A 13,371-nucleotide genomic window follows, 5' to 3' on the forward strand; every position below is an offset into this window, starting at 1 on the left:
AATCCATTCACAAATTCTTCATATGCGTTCTATTTGAAACTCGTTCAAAATCTTCACTGTGTCCTGGTCAGCTGAAGAAATTGCGAACGAAACTTTAAAACAAATCTTATCCAAATTTTCGGTTTTGCCGCTCAAACTATTCCGCATCCCACGATGCAGTATTCTATTCACCCACGATCGTACACGATCTCAACTACATAGTACGTGGGTGACACATGTCGCGTGAAGGAGAAAGGGCAGGGGCACGTTCGTCCCAAAATCTTCGGGCGAACAGTTTTTCACCGTGTCTATAAATACCCCTCTCCCCTTCCTCACTTCATTTACTCCGCTCGATCGCTACTATCTCACTCGGGCTCCTCAAACCCTAGCGCCGCCGCTACTCCATTGTCGTCGGTGAGGAAGAGCTTCGCTGCCTCGACCTCGTCGCCGTCGTACTCACGCCGACCGCGGAAATCTTCACTCTGCCACCGTCGTAGCTGTCTTCCTCTGCCGAGTTAGGGCAAGGAAGATCTAACCTGACGAACTTCCCATCTGTTCTTCTCAGTTCGTCGTGTTCTTCACTTGGGGTAATTAAAAGTTACTTTTATTACTCGCGTTGATTCTCAAGCTTTCCTGAAAATCTTCAAAGGTGTTTATTCTTCAAATCTTCACACATATCAACATCACTCACATCGTATGATCTTGAACTGTTTCTCTAAGCAATCATTTTCTTCAAGATTCCCTAATTGTGTGGATCTTCGATCTGTACAACTCTGGAACCTAAGACAAGAACGCTTAGTGAAATTCCTCAAGGTTCATCTGGTCAAATTCCTCAACTGAAGAATATGGCAGACGGTAAGAAGCCGCAGAAAGGAGGAAAGAAACCTGAGGTTATGACTGCGTTTGAAATCCCTGAGGAAATTTATGCTGACTATTGCACACCTGATGAAGCAAAATTTGGCAAAGAAAACAAAAATCAGCGCAAGGTGCGCATTCAGAAGATTGAACGGAGATGGGCAAGGGAATGGAGGGAATACAGATATGTGACTCCAAAGTACATGAAGAAATTCGCCCTCAATCCTCCATGCCCAAGAGCTCCATTGGCACCTGGCCAAGTAGCTGACCCCACAAGCATCAAACATGGTGAGGACTTTCCTGAAGAATGGGCTAAGCGCCAAGCTAAATTGGCAAGACAAGCCAAGGAGGCAGTGAAGAAATTCAATGAGGATTCTGCCACTGCTACTGCTACTGAGGCCTCGGTCAAACCGAGGAAATCCATGCCAAAGAAGCCTGCTCATAAGCCAAGTGCTTCACCAACAGCGCCCTCACGGCCAAGTTCCTCAGCAGCGCCCTCATGGCAAATTCCTCACACTGCTACTGCTCCATCAAAGTCCTCAGCTCCTGTGCATCTGGCTACATGTCAAAGGACTGCTGGTTTCTCGATTGCCTCTGGTGTTTCAGCAAGTTCCTCAGCTGCACCAAAGTCATCATCTGGCCCGACTCTACTGAAGACCAAAGCAACAGCTGGACGAGGTCCTCGGCCAAGTCCAAAGAAGAAACAGGTCGCATTCCATGTGCCTTCTGATGATGAAGCTTCTGATGATGAACTTGCAGAAATCATCAGAGACAGACAGGTGAAGGCCGCTAGAGCCAAAGACACATCTGTGCCACTGCTGTTGGATCCGAGGAAAATCCTCGATTATATTGATCTCTGGCACAAGGATCCAAACACCCCAATGCCTGATTTTCATCTGACCCCTGGACAAAGTCATATGTTGACCCATTTCATCACTGAAGAGAAATGGAAGTTTGAAAAGGCAAGAGAGATTAAGAAAGCCCAATACAGAAAGGAGAAGCTCCTGAAGAAAAACATTGTCAGAATGACACCTGAGGAACTTCTCCAGGCTTAGTCTGAAATTCAAGCCCTCGGCAATGACTTTGATGCCTACTATGCTGATTGGCAAGGAGCCAAAGTCAGATTCGTCAACCTGACGAAGAAATTCACCAATGTTGCTGCCCCAACGCAACATGAAATTCCTCAGGCTGGAGTCTCAGCTCAGCCGACTGAAGAATATGCCAGCACACGCTAATGAAGTTCAGGCTGCTGATGAAAATGCCAGTTCCAGGGCTGATGATCCCATTCCAGCCGCTAAAGAAATTGCCAGGGCATCCACTAGTGGTGCGCCTGAAGAAACTGAAGAAGTCAGGGCAACTGCATCAGTTGCGCCTGAAGAAAATCAACCAGATTCCTCAGCTCCATCTGCACCTACACCAACTCCAATTCTTCCATGTGCATTCGATGTGAAGAAGACCAAGGCTGCAGAGCGAGCTGCAGTGAAGAAAAGAAAGGCATCAGCTGCGTCAAACTCTTCGGCTGTGAAGAAAATGCAGCCAACGACCAGCTCAATCGAAAATCCAATTGATGCTGTTCCGATTTCCTCCATGCCATCAAAGGACCTTGTTCCTTTTGGAGAAGACTATGAGATCCCAAGCGGATCTGATGAAGAAAATCATTCTGCTGCTTCGTCAGAGCAGATTGATGAAGAAATTGAAGTGGAAGCAATCCCTTCAACCCCAATCATTTCCTCGCCTATGCCTCAGTTCACAGCTGAAGAGGCCCGTGTTGAGGAACTTGAAGAAGATGTGGATATTGGAAGCACAACGCCAGTGATGAACGATGACTTTTGGGGAAGTCAACATCCAAATTCTCCACTCTTCACCCCACTCCAATAGATACCTCAGTCCCCTGCACCAACTGTTCAAATGGGCTCTGAAGAAACTCATCCCACTTCATCTGTCCATGAAGAAATTCCAGCCACTAGTGCTGATGAACCTGCTGCTGCTAATCCTTAGACTGCACCTGTTGAGGAACAAGAAATTCCTCAGCCTGAAGAGCCTGAGCTCGTGATTCCTGAGGTGGTGATGCAACTCACTGACACCCCTCTGCCAAAGCAAAAGAATCCATTCTCAAGCAAACAGAAGTTCAAGGCTGAAGATTTCTTTGTCGAGCACATATTCTTCACTGATTATAATCCATATCATTCTGCTCGCATAAGGAAGAGGTGTTTCTGGACTGCCAGCCAAGCCAATTTCTATTCCTTAGTGCTCTTCAACAAAGACAAAGTCTTCGATCATGCACATATTCCTCATATGGACATGGAGTCTCTGCCCGGCTTTGAGCCAGTCCTCAGTGTTCTTCACGACGCAGGACTTCTGAATTTCTGCATTGATATCTGTGACTGGAATGAAGAACTCATTCTTCAATTCTATGCAACTCTGCACATCACCGGAGACGCTGAAGACGTGAACTCATGGGTATTAGACTGGATATCTGAAAATACTCACTACAAGGCACCAGCAACTGAATTGCTTCGTGCTCTACCACTCAGTCCTCCACTTGATGGTGCTCGTTGTATCTACAACGAACCAAAACTTTCAAATCACTATATGCAAGTGCTGATGAAGCCTTTGAAGCCAAGGCAGGCCCCAAGAACCAAATTCCTCGTCAAGGAATTATTGTATGTGCCTCGGACTGTCTATCGAATTCTGAGGAAGACAATGAGTCCTATCAAAGGCCACGACTCAAATGATGAAGAAGTCGTTGGCATCATGAAGAATATGCTTTTCAACATCATTTATGGCGCTCCCCTCAACTTCCATGATTTCCTCATGATGACTCTGGCCAATATTGCTATGTCACCATTCGAGCTGAAGCCCTATGCTCCTTGGATTATGTGATTCATCAGGGCAAGATCTTCACTGAATTATAGAGCTGACACTCTGAACCACGGTAGCTACTTGCCTCCCATTGAAGTCCTCAAACGGCCAGTTTCATCAGCTGATGATAAAGGCAAGGCCGCTGCTGTGATCGATGAAGGCATTCTTCCATTGGATGGTCAATTTCGCAAGGCTGCATCTTACTCTACCAATGACGATTCTGCCACACATGACTCTGCCGCAAATACCTCAGCCAAGCAAAATCCTCAAGCCACAACACCCAGGGTGATGACTGACCGTGAGTTACTCCTCAGTCTTCATCAGAAGGTTGATCGCAATCATAAATGGGTCAAGCGTCAGTTTGGTTCAATTCTTCACAACATGACCTCAACACACAATGCAGTGAAGAAAAACCAATACTACCTCCATGAAACCTTCAACCGTACCTGGGCTGTTCTCTCTCATGTCTACAGCGCTGCAGATCTGACGAATATGGGTCTCAACGAAGAATTTGACTGGTCTGCACCTCCACCGAAGAAATTCAAGAAGGTCTCACATCGGGCACCATATTTCATCATGCATTTCAAATTCTTCATATTATATATCAAATGCGTGTATGAATTACAAGATATAGGGGGAGATCTCCATGATTCAACTCTTCAAATGTGCATTGCCTCAAAAGCAAATTCCTCACTATGCACATCTTCAGGGGGAGTTCTACTATATCTTGTAATCAAATTCCTCAATATCAGTGTATACACTTCATATGTTTATCCCCGTTGAAAACGTAACCTATGTTGTCATCAATCACCAAAAAGGGGGAGATTCTAAGTGCATCTAGTGCCCCTTAGTGATTTTGGTGTATTGAAGACTTATAGGTTAAGGGACTAATGCGTTTGTGAGTGTACACAGGTCTATAAGTCTATGAGGAGTTTGATATTTACAGAGAAAGTCGACCCCTAAAAATGAAGTTCTTCAACTGAAGACTTTGATATTCTGAAGACTTTCTGAAGACTTTGAAAGTGAAGAAATTGGTGTGACCTTGAAGACTTGGTATTCATTTGTGGAACATGAAGCGTGAAGACTTTTGTTTTCGTAGTTTCATTTTCTCTTTCTTGAGTCATAGGAAACACCGTACTGTTAAAGGGGGTCGAGGAAATACTAAGGAAAAATTTCCATGTGATGCTCAACTCAAAATCCTACACCTACCAATCCCTTCGAGTGAAGCCTTTGGAAATCTCATACAGTTCAGTCACTTTCTTCAGTGACAGAGACGAAGTTCTTCTGGTCATTGATGAATTTGTTCTGACTGAGGAGTTAGGAATTCGTCAGTGCGAATTACCTACACAGTGAGGTACATGATAGCCCTGAGGAATTTGAGAGTCAAATTTCCGACCGTTGCTGTGCTGCGCGCCAGCTGTCCCAAAATATCTTATCCACCTAACGGTCATATCATTGAGGGGCATTTATGTCTTATCATGTCGGGCTGCTCCCTAGGCTATAAATAGCCGCCCCCTACAACCACTAGCTGGTTGGCTGCTCCGAGAGAACTTGACACTTGTCATTTGAGAGCAACCCATCCTCCGAGGACTTTGAGCGAAAATCATCGAGTGAGGAAAACCCAAAACCAAACCCCTACAAACCCAAAGTGATTGAGCATCACTGAAGAAATTGATCCTGCGTGGATCCGGCGCTTGTTACCTTTGAAGACTGTGCTTCTTCCAGACGGTTAGGCGTCAAGGTCTAGAGCATCCAAGAGGAATTGTGGATCGCCGAGTGACCAAGTCTGTGAAGGTTTGGAAATTGCCTGAAGACTTACCACGAGTGATTGGACAAGATCTGTGTGATCTTAGTTCAAGGAGAATACGGTGAGGACTGGGTGTCCTGAGCTGCGTGCTCAGCGACTGGGTGTCCGGGGACTGTGTGTCCTCGAGTTTAAATACTCAGCCGCTCCAACCAGACGTACAACTGAGACAACAGTTGGAACTGGTCTACCAAATCATTGTCTTCACCAACCTACTAGTTCTATTTCCTCAACCCTTTCATTTCCTCATTACTGTGTTGAGTGTTTGTTCATATCTGTGTTTGAAGACTTTGATTGAAGACTTTCTTAATTTCCTCAGCTCAATTTCTGCAGTCTGTTTGTCTTCATCTTGTGTTATCCTGTGATTACGCTTTTTGTACTCTGTGCTAGTCTTCATTTCATCATGATGACCATGCTTGTATTCTGTTATGCTTACTTCTGAGTACTTATTCCGCTGCTAATAGTTCTTCGCTAAGGAATTTCCTCACCGGCAAATTCCTCAGTGAAGAATTCATAAAAATCGCTTATTCACCCCTCTCTAGTCGACATAACGCACTTTCATGCCTGCCTGCCTACATGGCACCACGGGCACCGCTGGCCAGGGCGCGTGTCGACATGAAAGGGAGCGGCGACGGATGAGACTGGGCTCCGCCCCGTCCCCGATAAAGCAAGGACACCTAAGCAAGAAGCATTAAATGTGCCTCGTCATGTAATGCGAGGGATAAAATCGCATCACTGTACCCTTTCCACCTCCTGTGTGCCACTGTGGCAACCCCTTTCCTTATAAAAGGAGGCCCAAGGCGACCAGGAGGGGGATTCGGCTTTTTGGAGCTCCTCACGCCCCATTGCTAGTTCAAGAACACAGATAAACAAACCACCAAAGCAGGAGTGGGGTTTTACGCATCCTCGCGGCCCAAACCTGGATAAAGAACCCGTGTGCTATCTGTTTGATCCGCTCTTCTCACGACCCCGCGCCCCGCAACCATAGTAGGGGATTCTTGTGATCCCATAGGTGTCGTCCTCGCACCGACATCGGGTGTGATAGATTCTAACGTTCACATACAATGGGTGTAAGCCAGATTTACACATGCAAAACACTTAGGTTGACTTGACGAGCCTAGCATGTACAGACATGGCCTCGGAACACAAGAGACCGAAACGTCGAACATGAGTTGTATAGTAGATACGATCAACATGAAGATGTTCACCGATGATGACTAGTCCGTCTCACGTGATGATCGGACACGGCCTAGTTGACTCGGATCATGTATCACTTAGATGACTAGAGGGATGTCTATCTGAGTGGGAGTTCATTAGATGAACTTAATTATCCTGAACATAGTCAAAAGGTCTTTGCAAATTATGTCGTAGCTCGCATTTTAGTTCTACTGTTTTAGATATGTTCCTAGAGAAAATTTAGTTGAAAGTTGACAGTAGAAATTATAGATACTGGGTCCGTAAACTGACGATTGTCCTCATTGCTGCGTAGAAGGCTTATGTCCTTAATGCACCGCTCGGTGTACTGAACCTCAAACGTCGTCTGTGGATGTTGCGAACATCTGACATACACGTTTTGATGACTACGTGATAGTTCAGTAATGTTAAATGGTTTAGAATTGAGGCACCGAAGACGATTATGAAACATCGCGGAACATATGAGATGTTCTGAGGGCTGAAACTGGGATTTCAGGCACGTGCCCACGTCAAGAGGGATGAGTCCTCCGACGAGTTTCTTAGCCTACAAACTAAGGGAGAAAATCTCAATCATTGAGCTTGTACTCAGATTATCTGGGTACAACAATCACTTGAATCAAGTGGGAGTTAATCTTCTAGATAAGATAGTGATGTTTCTCCAAAGTCATTGCCACCAAGATACTAGAGCTTCATGATGAACTATAACATATCAAGGGTAGATATGATGATCCTTGAAATATTCACAATGTTTGACACCGCGCAAGTAGAAATCAAGAAGGAGCATCAATTGTTGATGGTTAGTGAAACCACTAGTTTCAACAAGGGCAAGGGCAAGAAGGGATACTTCATGAAATGGCAAATTAGTTGCTGCTCTAGTGAAGAAACCCAAGGTTGAACCCAAACCCGAGACTAAGTGCTTCTGTAATGAGGGGAACTGTCACTGAAATAGAACTACCCTAGATACTTGGTAGATGAGAAGGCTGGCAAGGTGGATAGAAGTATATTGGATATATATTATACTAAGGTGTACTTTACTAGTACTCCTAGTAGCACCAGGGTATTAGATACCGGTTCGGTTGCTAAGTGTTAGTAACTCGAAATAAAAGCTGCGGAATAAATGCTAGCTAAAGGTGAGATGACGATATGTGTTGGAAGTGTTTCCAAGCTTGATGTGATCAAGCATCGCATACTCTCTCTACCATCGAGATTGGTGTTAAACCTAAATAATTGTTATTTGGTGTTTGCGTTGAGCATAGACATGATTGGATTATGTCTATCGCAATACGGTTATTCATTTAAGGAGAATAATGGTTACTCTGTTTATTTGAATAATACCTTCAATGGTCTTGCACCTAAAATGAATGGTTTATTGAATCTCGATCGTAGTGATACACATGTTCATGCCAAAAAGATATAAGATAGTAATGATAGTACCACATACTTGTGGCACTGCCATTTGAGTCATATTGGTATAAAACGCATGAATAAGCTCCATGTTGATGGATCTTTGGACTCACTCGTTTTTTGAAAAGTTTGAGACTTGCGAACCATGTCTATTGGTAGGTACGCATGAAGAAACTCCATGCAGATGGATCATTTGGACTCACTTGATTTTGAATCACTTGAGACATGCAAGTCATACCACATGGGCAAGATGACTGAAAAGCCTCGTTTTCAGTAAGATGGAACAAGAAAGCAACTTGTTGGAAGTAATACATTTTGATGTGTGCAGTCCAATGAAGTGCTGAGGCACGCAGTGGATATCGTTATGTTCTTACTTCACAGATGATTTGAGTAGATGCTAAGTATATTTACTTGATGAAACACAAGTCTGAATTATTGAAAGGTTCAAGTAATTTCGGAGTGATGTTGAAGATCTTCGTGACAAGAGGATAAAATGTCTATGATATGATCATAGAGATGAATACCTGAGTTACGACTTTGGTACACAATTAAGACATTGTGGAAATTGTTTCACAACTAACACCGCCTAGAACACCATAGTGTGATGGTGTGTCCAAACATCATAGATGCACCCTATTGGATATGGGGCATACCATGATGTCTCTTCTCGAATTACCATTATCGTTCATGGGTTAGGCATTAGAGACAACCGTATTCACTTTAAATAGGGCACCACATAATTCCGTTGAGATGACACCGTATGAACTATGGTTTAGAGAAACCTAAGCTGTCGTTTCTTGAAAGTTTGGGGCTGCGACGCTTATATGAAAAAGTTTCAGGCTGATAAGCTCGAACCCAAAGCAGATAAATGCATCTTCATAGTACACCCAAAAACAGTTGGGTATATCTCCTATCTCAGATCCGGGAGCAAAAGGGATTGTTTCTAGAATAGGGTCCTTTCTCGAGGAAAAGTTTCTCTCGAAAGAATTGAGTGGGAGGATGGTGGAGACTTGATAAGGTTACTGAGCCGTCACTTCAACTAGTGTGTAGCAGGGCACATGAAGTTGTTCCTGTGGAACCTACACCAATTGAAGTGGAAGCTGATGATATTGATCATGAAACTTCGGATCAAGTCACTACCAAAACTCATAGGTCAACAAGGATACGTACTACCCCAGAGTGGTACGTAATCCTGTCTTGGAGGTCATGTTGCTAGACAATAATGAACCTACGAGCTATGGAGAAGCGATGGTGGGCCCAGATTCTGACAAATGGCTAGAGGCCATAAAATCCGAGAGAGGATCCATGTATAAAACAAAGTGTAGACTTTGGAAGAACTACTTGATGGTCGTAAGGCTATTGGGTACAGATGGATCTTAAAAGGGAAGACAGACAATGATGGTAAGTGTCACCATTAAGAAAGCTCGACTTGTCGCTAAGATGTTTTCCGACAAGTTCAAGGAGTTGACTACGATGAGACTTTCTCACTCGTAGCGATGCTAAGAGTCTGTTGGAATTACATTAGGAATTACTGCATTATTTATGAAATCTTGCAGATAGGATGTCAAAACATTGTTTCCTCAACGATTTTCTTGAGGAAAGGTTGTATGTGATACAACCATAAGGTTTTGTCAATCCTGAAAGATGCTAACAAGTATGCAAAGCTCCAGCAATCCTTCTAAGGACTAGAGTAAGCATCTCGGAGTTGGAATATATGCTTTGATGAGATGATCAAAGATTTTGGGTTTATACAAAGTTTATGAGAAACTTGTATTTCCAAAGAAGTGAGTGGGAGCACTATAGCATTTCTGATGAGTATATGTTGTTCATCGGAAATGATGTAGAATTTCTGGAAAGCATATGGGGTTATTTGAAAAGTGTTTTTCAATGTAAAACCTGGATTAAGCTACCTGAACATTGGGCATCAAGATCTATAAGCATAGATCAAAAAACGCTTAATAGTACTTTCAAATGAATACATACTATGAGAAGATTTTGAAGGAGTTCAAAATAGATCAGCAAAGAGGGTGTTCTTGGCTGTGTTATAAGGTATGAGTATTGAGTAAGACTCAAGACCTGACCACGGAAGAAGAGAGAGAAAGGACGAAGGTCGTCCCCTATGCTTTAGACATAGGCTCCACAATATGCTATGCTGTGTACCGCACCTGAAGTGTGCCTTGCCATGAGTCAGTCAAGGGGTACAAGTGTGATCCAGGAATGGATCACAGCACAGCGGTCAAGGTTATCCTTAGTAACTAGTGGACTAAGGAATTTTATTGATAATGTAGGTGGTAAAAGAGTACGTCGTAAAGGGTTACGCCGATGCAAACTTTGACACTAATCCGGATGACTCTGAGTAGTAAACCGGATTCGTATAGTAGAGCAGTTATTTGGAATAGTTCCAAATAGCGTGTGGTAGCTGCATCTAGGAGATGACATAGAGATTTGTAAAGCACACACGGATCTGAAAGATTCAGACCCGTTGACTAATAACCTCTCTCACAAGCGAGATATGGTCAAACCCAATGGGTGTTGCATTCATTACAATCACATAGCAATGTGAACTAGATTATTGACTCTAGTGCAAGTGGGAGACTGTTCGAAATATGCCCTAGAGGAAATAATAAAATTATTATTATTATATTTCTTGTTCATGGTAATTGTCTGTTGTTCATGCTATAATTGTATTAACTAGAAACCGTAATACATGTGTGAATACATAGACCACAACATGCCCCTAGTGAGCCTCTAGTTAACTAGCTCGTTGATCAATAGATGGTTATGGTTTCCTAACCATGGACATTGGATGTCATTGATAACGAGATCACATCATTAGGAGAATGATGTGATGGACAAGACCCAATCCTAAGCATAGCACAAGATCGTATAGTTCATTTGCTAAGAGCTTTTCTAATGTCAAGTATAATTTCCTTAGCCCATGAGATTGTGCAACTCCCGGATACCATAGGAATGCTTTGGGTGTACCAAACGTCACAACGTAACTGGTGGCTATAAAGGTGCACTACAGGTATCTCTGAAAGTGTCTGTTGGGTTGGCACGAATCGAGACTGGGATTTGTCACTCCGTGTGACGGAGAGGTATCTCTGGGCCCACTCGGTAATGCATCATCATAATGAGGTCAATGTGACTAAGTAGTTAGTCATGGGATCATGCATTACGGAACAAGTAAAGTGACTTGCCGGTAACGAGATTGAACGAGGTATTCGGATACCGATGATCAAATCTCAGGCAAGTAATGTACCGATTGACAAAGGGAATTGTATACGGGATTGCTTGATTCTTGACATCGTGGTTCATCCAATGAGATCATCGTGGAACATGTGGGAGCCAACATGGGTATCCAGATCCCGCTGTTGGTTATTGGCCAGAGAGCTGTCTCGGTCATGTCTGCATGATTCCCGAACCCGTAGGGTCTACACACTTAAGGTTCGGTGACGCTAGAGTTGTTATGGGAATTAGTGTGCAGTTACCGAATATTGTTTGGAGTCTCGGATGAGATCTCGGACATCACGATGAGTTCCGGAATGGTCCAGAGGTAAAGATTTATATATGGGAAGTCCTATTTTGGCCACGGGAAAATTTTCGGTATTTTTCGGTATTGTACCGGGAAGGTTCTAGAAGGTTCTGGAGTGGGGCCCACCTGCATGGGGGAACCCACATGAACGTGGATAGTGGGGGAAAGGCCCCACACCCCTGGTCAAGGTGCACCAAGATCCCCCCTTAGAAGGAATAAGATCATATCCCGAAGGGATAAGATCAAGATCCCTAAAAAGGGGGGATAACAATCGGTGGGGAAGGAAATGATGGGATTTCTTTCCTCCCACCTTTGCCAACGCCCCAATCGACTTGGAGGGCAAGAAACCAGCCCCCTCCACCCCTATATATAGTGGGGAGGCGCATGGGAGCTTCACCCTTGACCCTGGCGCAGCCCTCCCCCTCTCCAACTACACCTCCTCCCCAGTAGTGCTTGGTGAAGCCCTGCCGGAAAACTGCAAGCTCCACCACCACGCCGTCGTGCTGCCGGAGCTCTCCCTCAACTTCTCCTCTCCCCTTGCTGGATCAAGAAGGAGGAGACGTCCCCGGGTTGTACGTGTGTTGAACGCGGAGGCGCCGTCCGTTTGGCGTTAGATCAGATGTTCCGCGATTTGAATCGCCCAAGTACGACTCCTTCATCCGCGTTCTTGTAACACTTCTGCTTAGCGATCTTCAAGGGTATGAATATGCACTCCCTCTCTCTCTTGTTGCTAGAATCTCCATAGATTGATCTTGGTGATGCGTAGAAAATTTTGAATTTCTGCTACGTTCTCCAACATAAACCCCATCACTTTACAGTTAATGGTAGAAATACTAATACGTGTCTCGCTATCCCTACTATCACTGTGTGAGTACACAGCAAGATTGAACCCACTACAAAGCACCTCTTCCACTAAAAATAAATTAATCTAGTTGGCCAAACCAAACGAATAGATTGGAGAGAAATACAAAGCTATAATAATCATGCATAATAAAGTTCAGAAAAGACTCATTTACTTTCAATGAATAATATGATCATAAACCCACTGAAGATAAATTAATCTAGTTGGCCAAACCAAACGGATAGATCGGAGAGAAATACAAAGCTATAACAATCATGCATAATAAAGTTCAGAAAAGAATCAATTACTTTCAATGAATAATCTGATCATAAGCCCATAATTCATCGGATCTCAACAAACACACGGCAAAAGAAGATTACATTGGATAGAACTCCAAGGAGATCAAGGAGAACATTGTATTGAAGATCAAAGAGAGACGAGAAGCTATCAAGCTACTAGATACGGATCCATAGGTCTGTCATGAACTACTCACACATCATCGGAAGGACATCAAGGTTGATGTAGAAGCCCTCCGTGATCGATGCCCCTCGAGCAGAGTATCGAAAAAGGCCTCTAGATGGGATTGCGGAAGAACATAATCTTGCGGCGGCGGAAAAATTGTTTCGGGCGGCTCTTTGGGATTTCCCAATATTTGAGAATTTATGTAAGTAGTAGTAGGTCAGATAGAGACACATGTGGCCCACAAGGCATCAGGGCGCACCTTGTTGCCTTGTCGTCTCCTCGCTTCTCATCTGGTCTCCTCCCAAAGCTTATAGGGTAGGTTTTGTCTAAAAAGAATCGTCAAAAAGTTTCGTAACGTCTGGACTCTGTTTGGTACAGAATTCCTAGAAAATAAAAAAAAGCAGAAAACAATGATACGTCTCCAACGTATCTATA

This window comes from Triticum dicoccoides, chromosome 2B (genome assembly GCF_002162155.2).
Source record: "Triticum dicoccoides isolate Atlit2015 ecotype Zavitan chromosome 2B, WEW_v2.0, whole genome shotgun sequence".
Lineage (NCBI taxonomy): Eukaryota > Viridiplantae > Streptophyta > Magnoliopsida > Poales > Poaceae > Triticum > Triticum dicoccoides.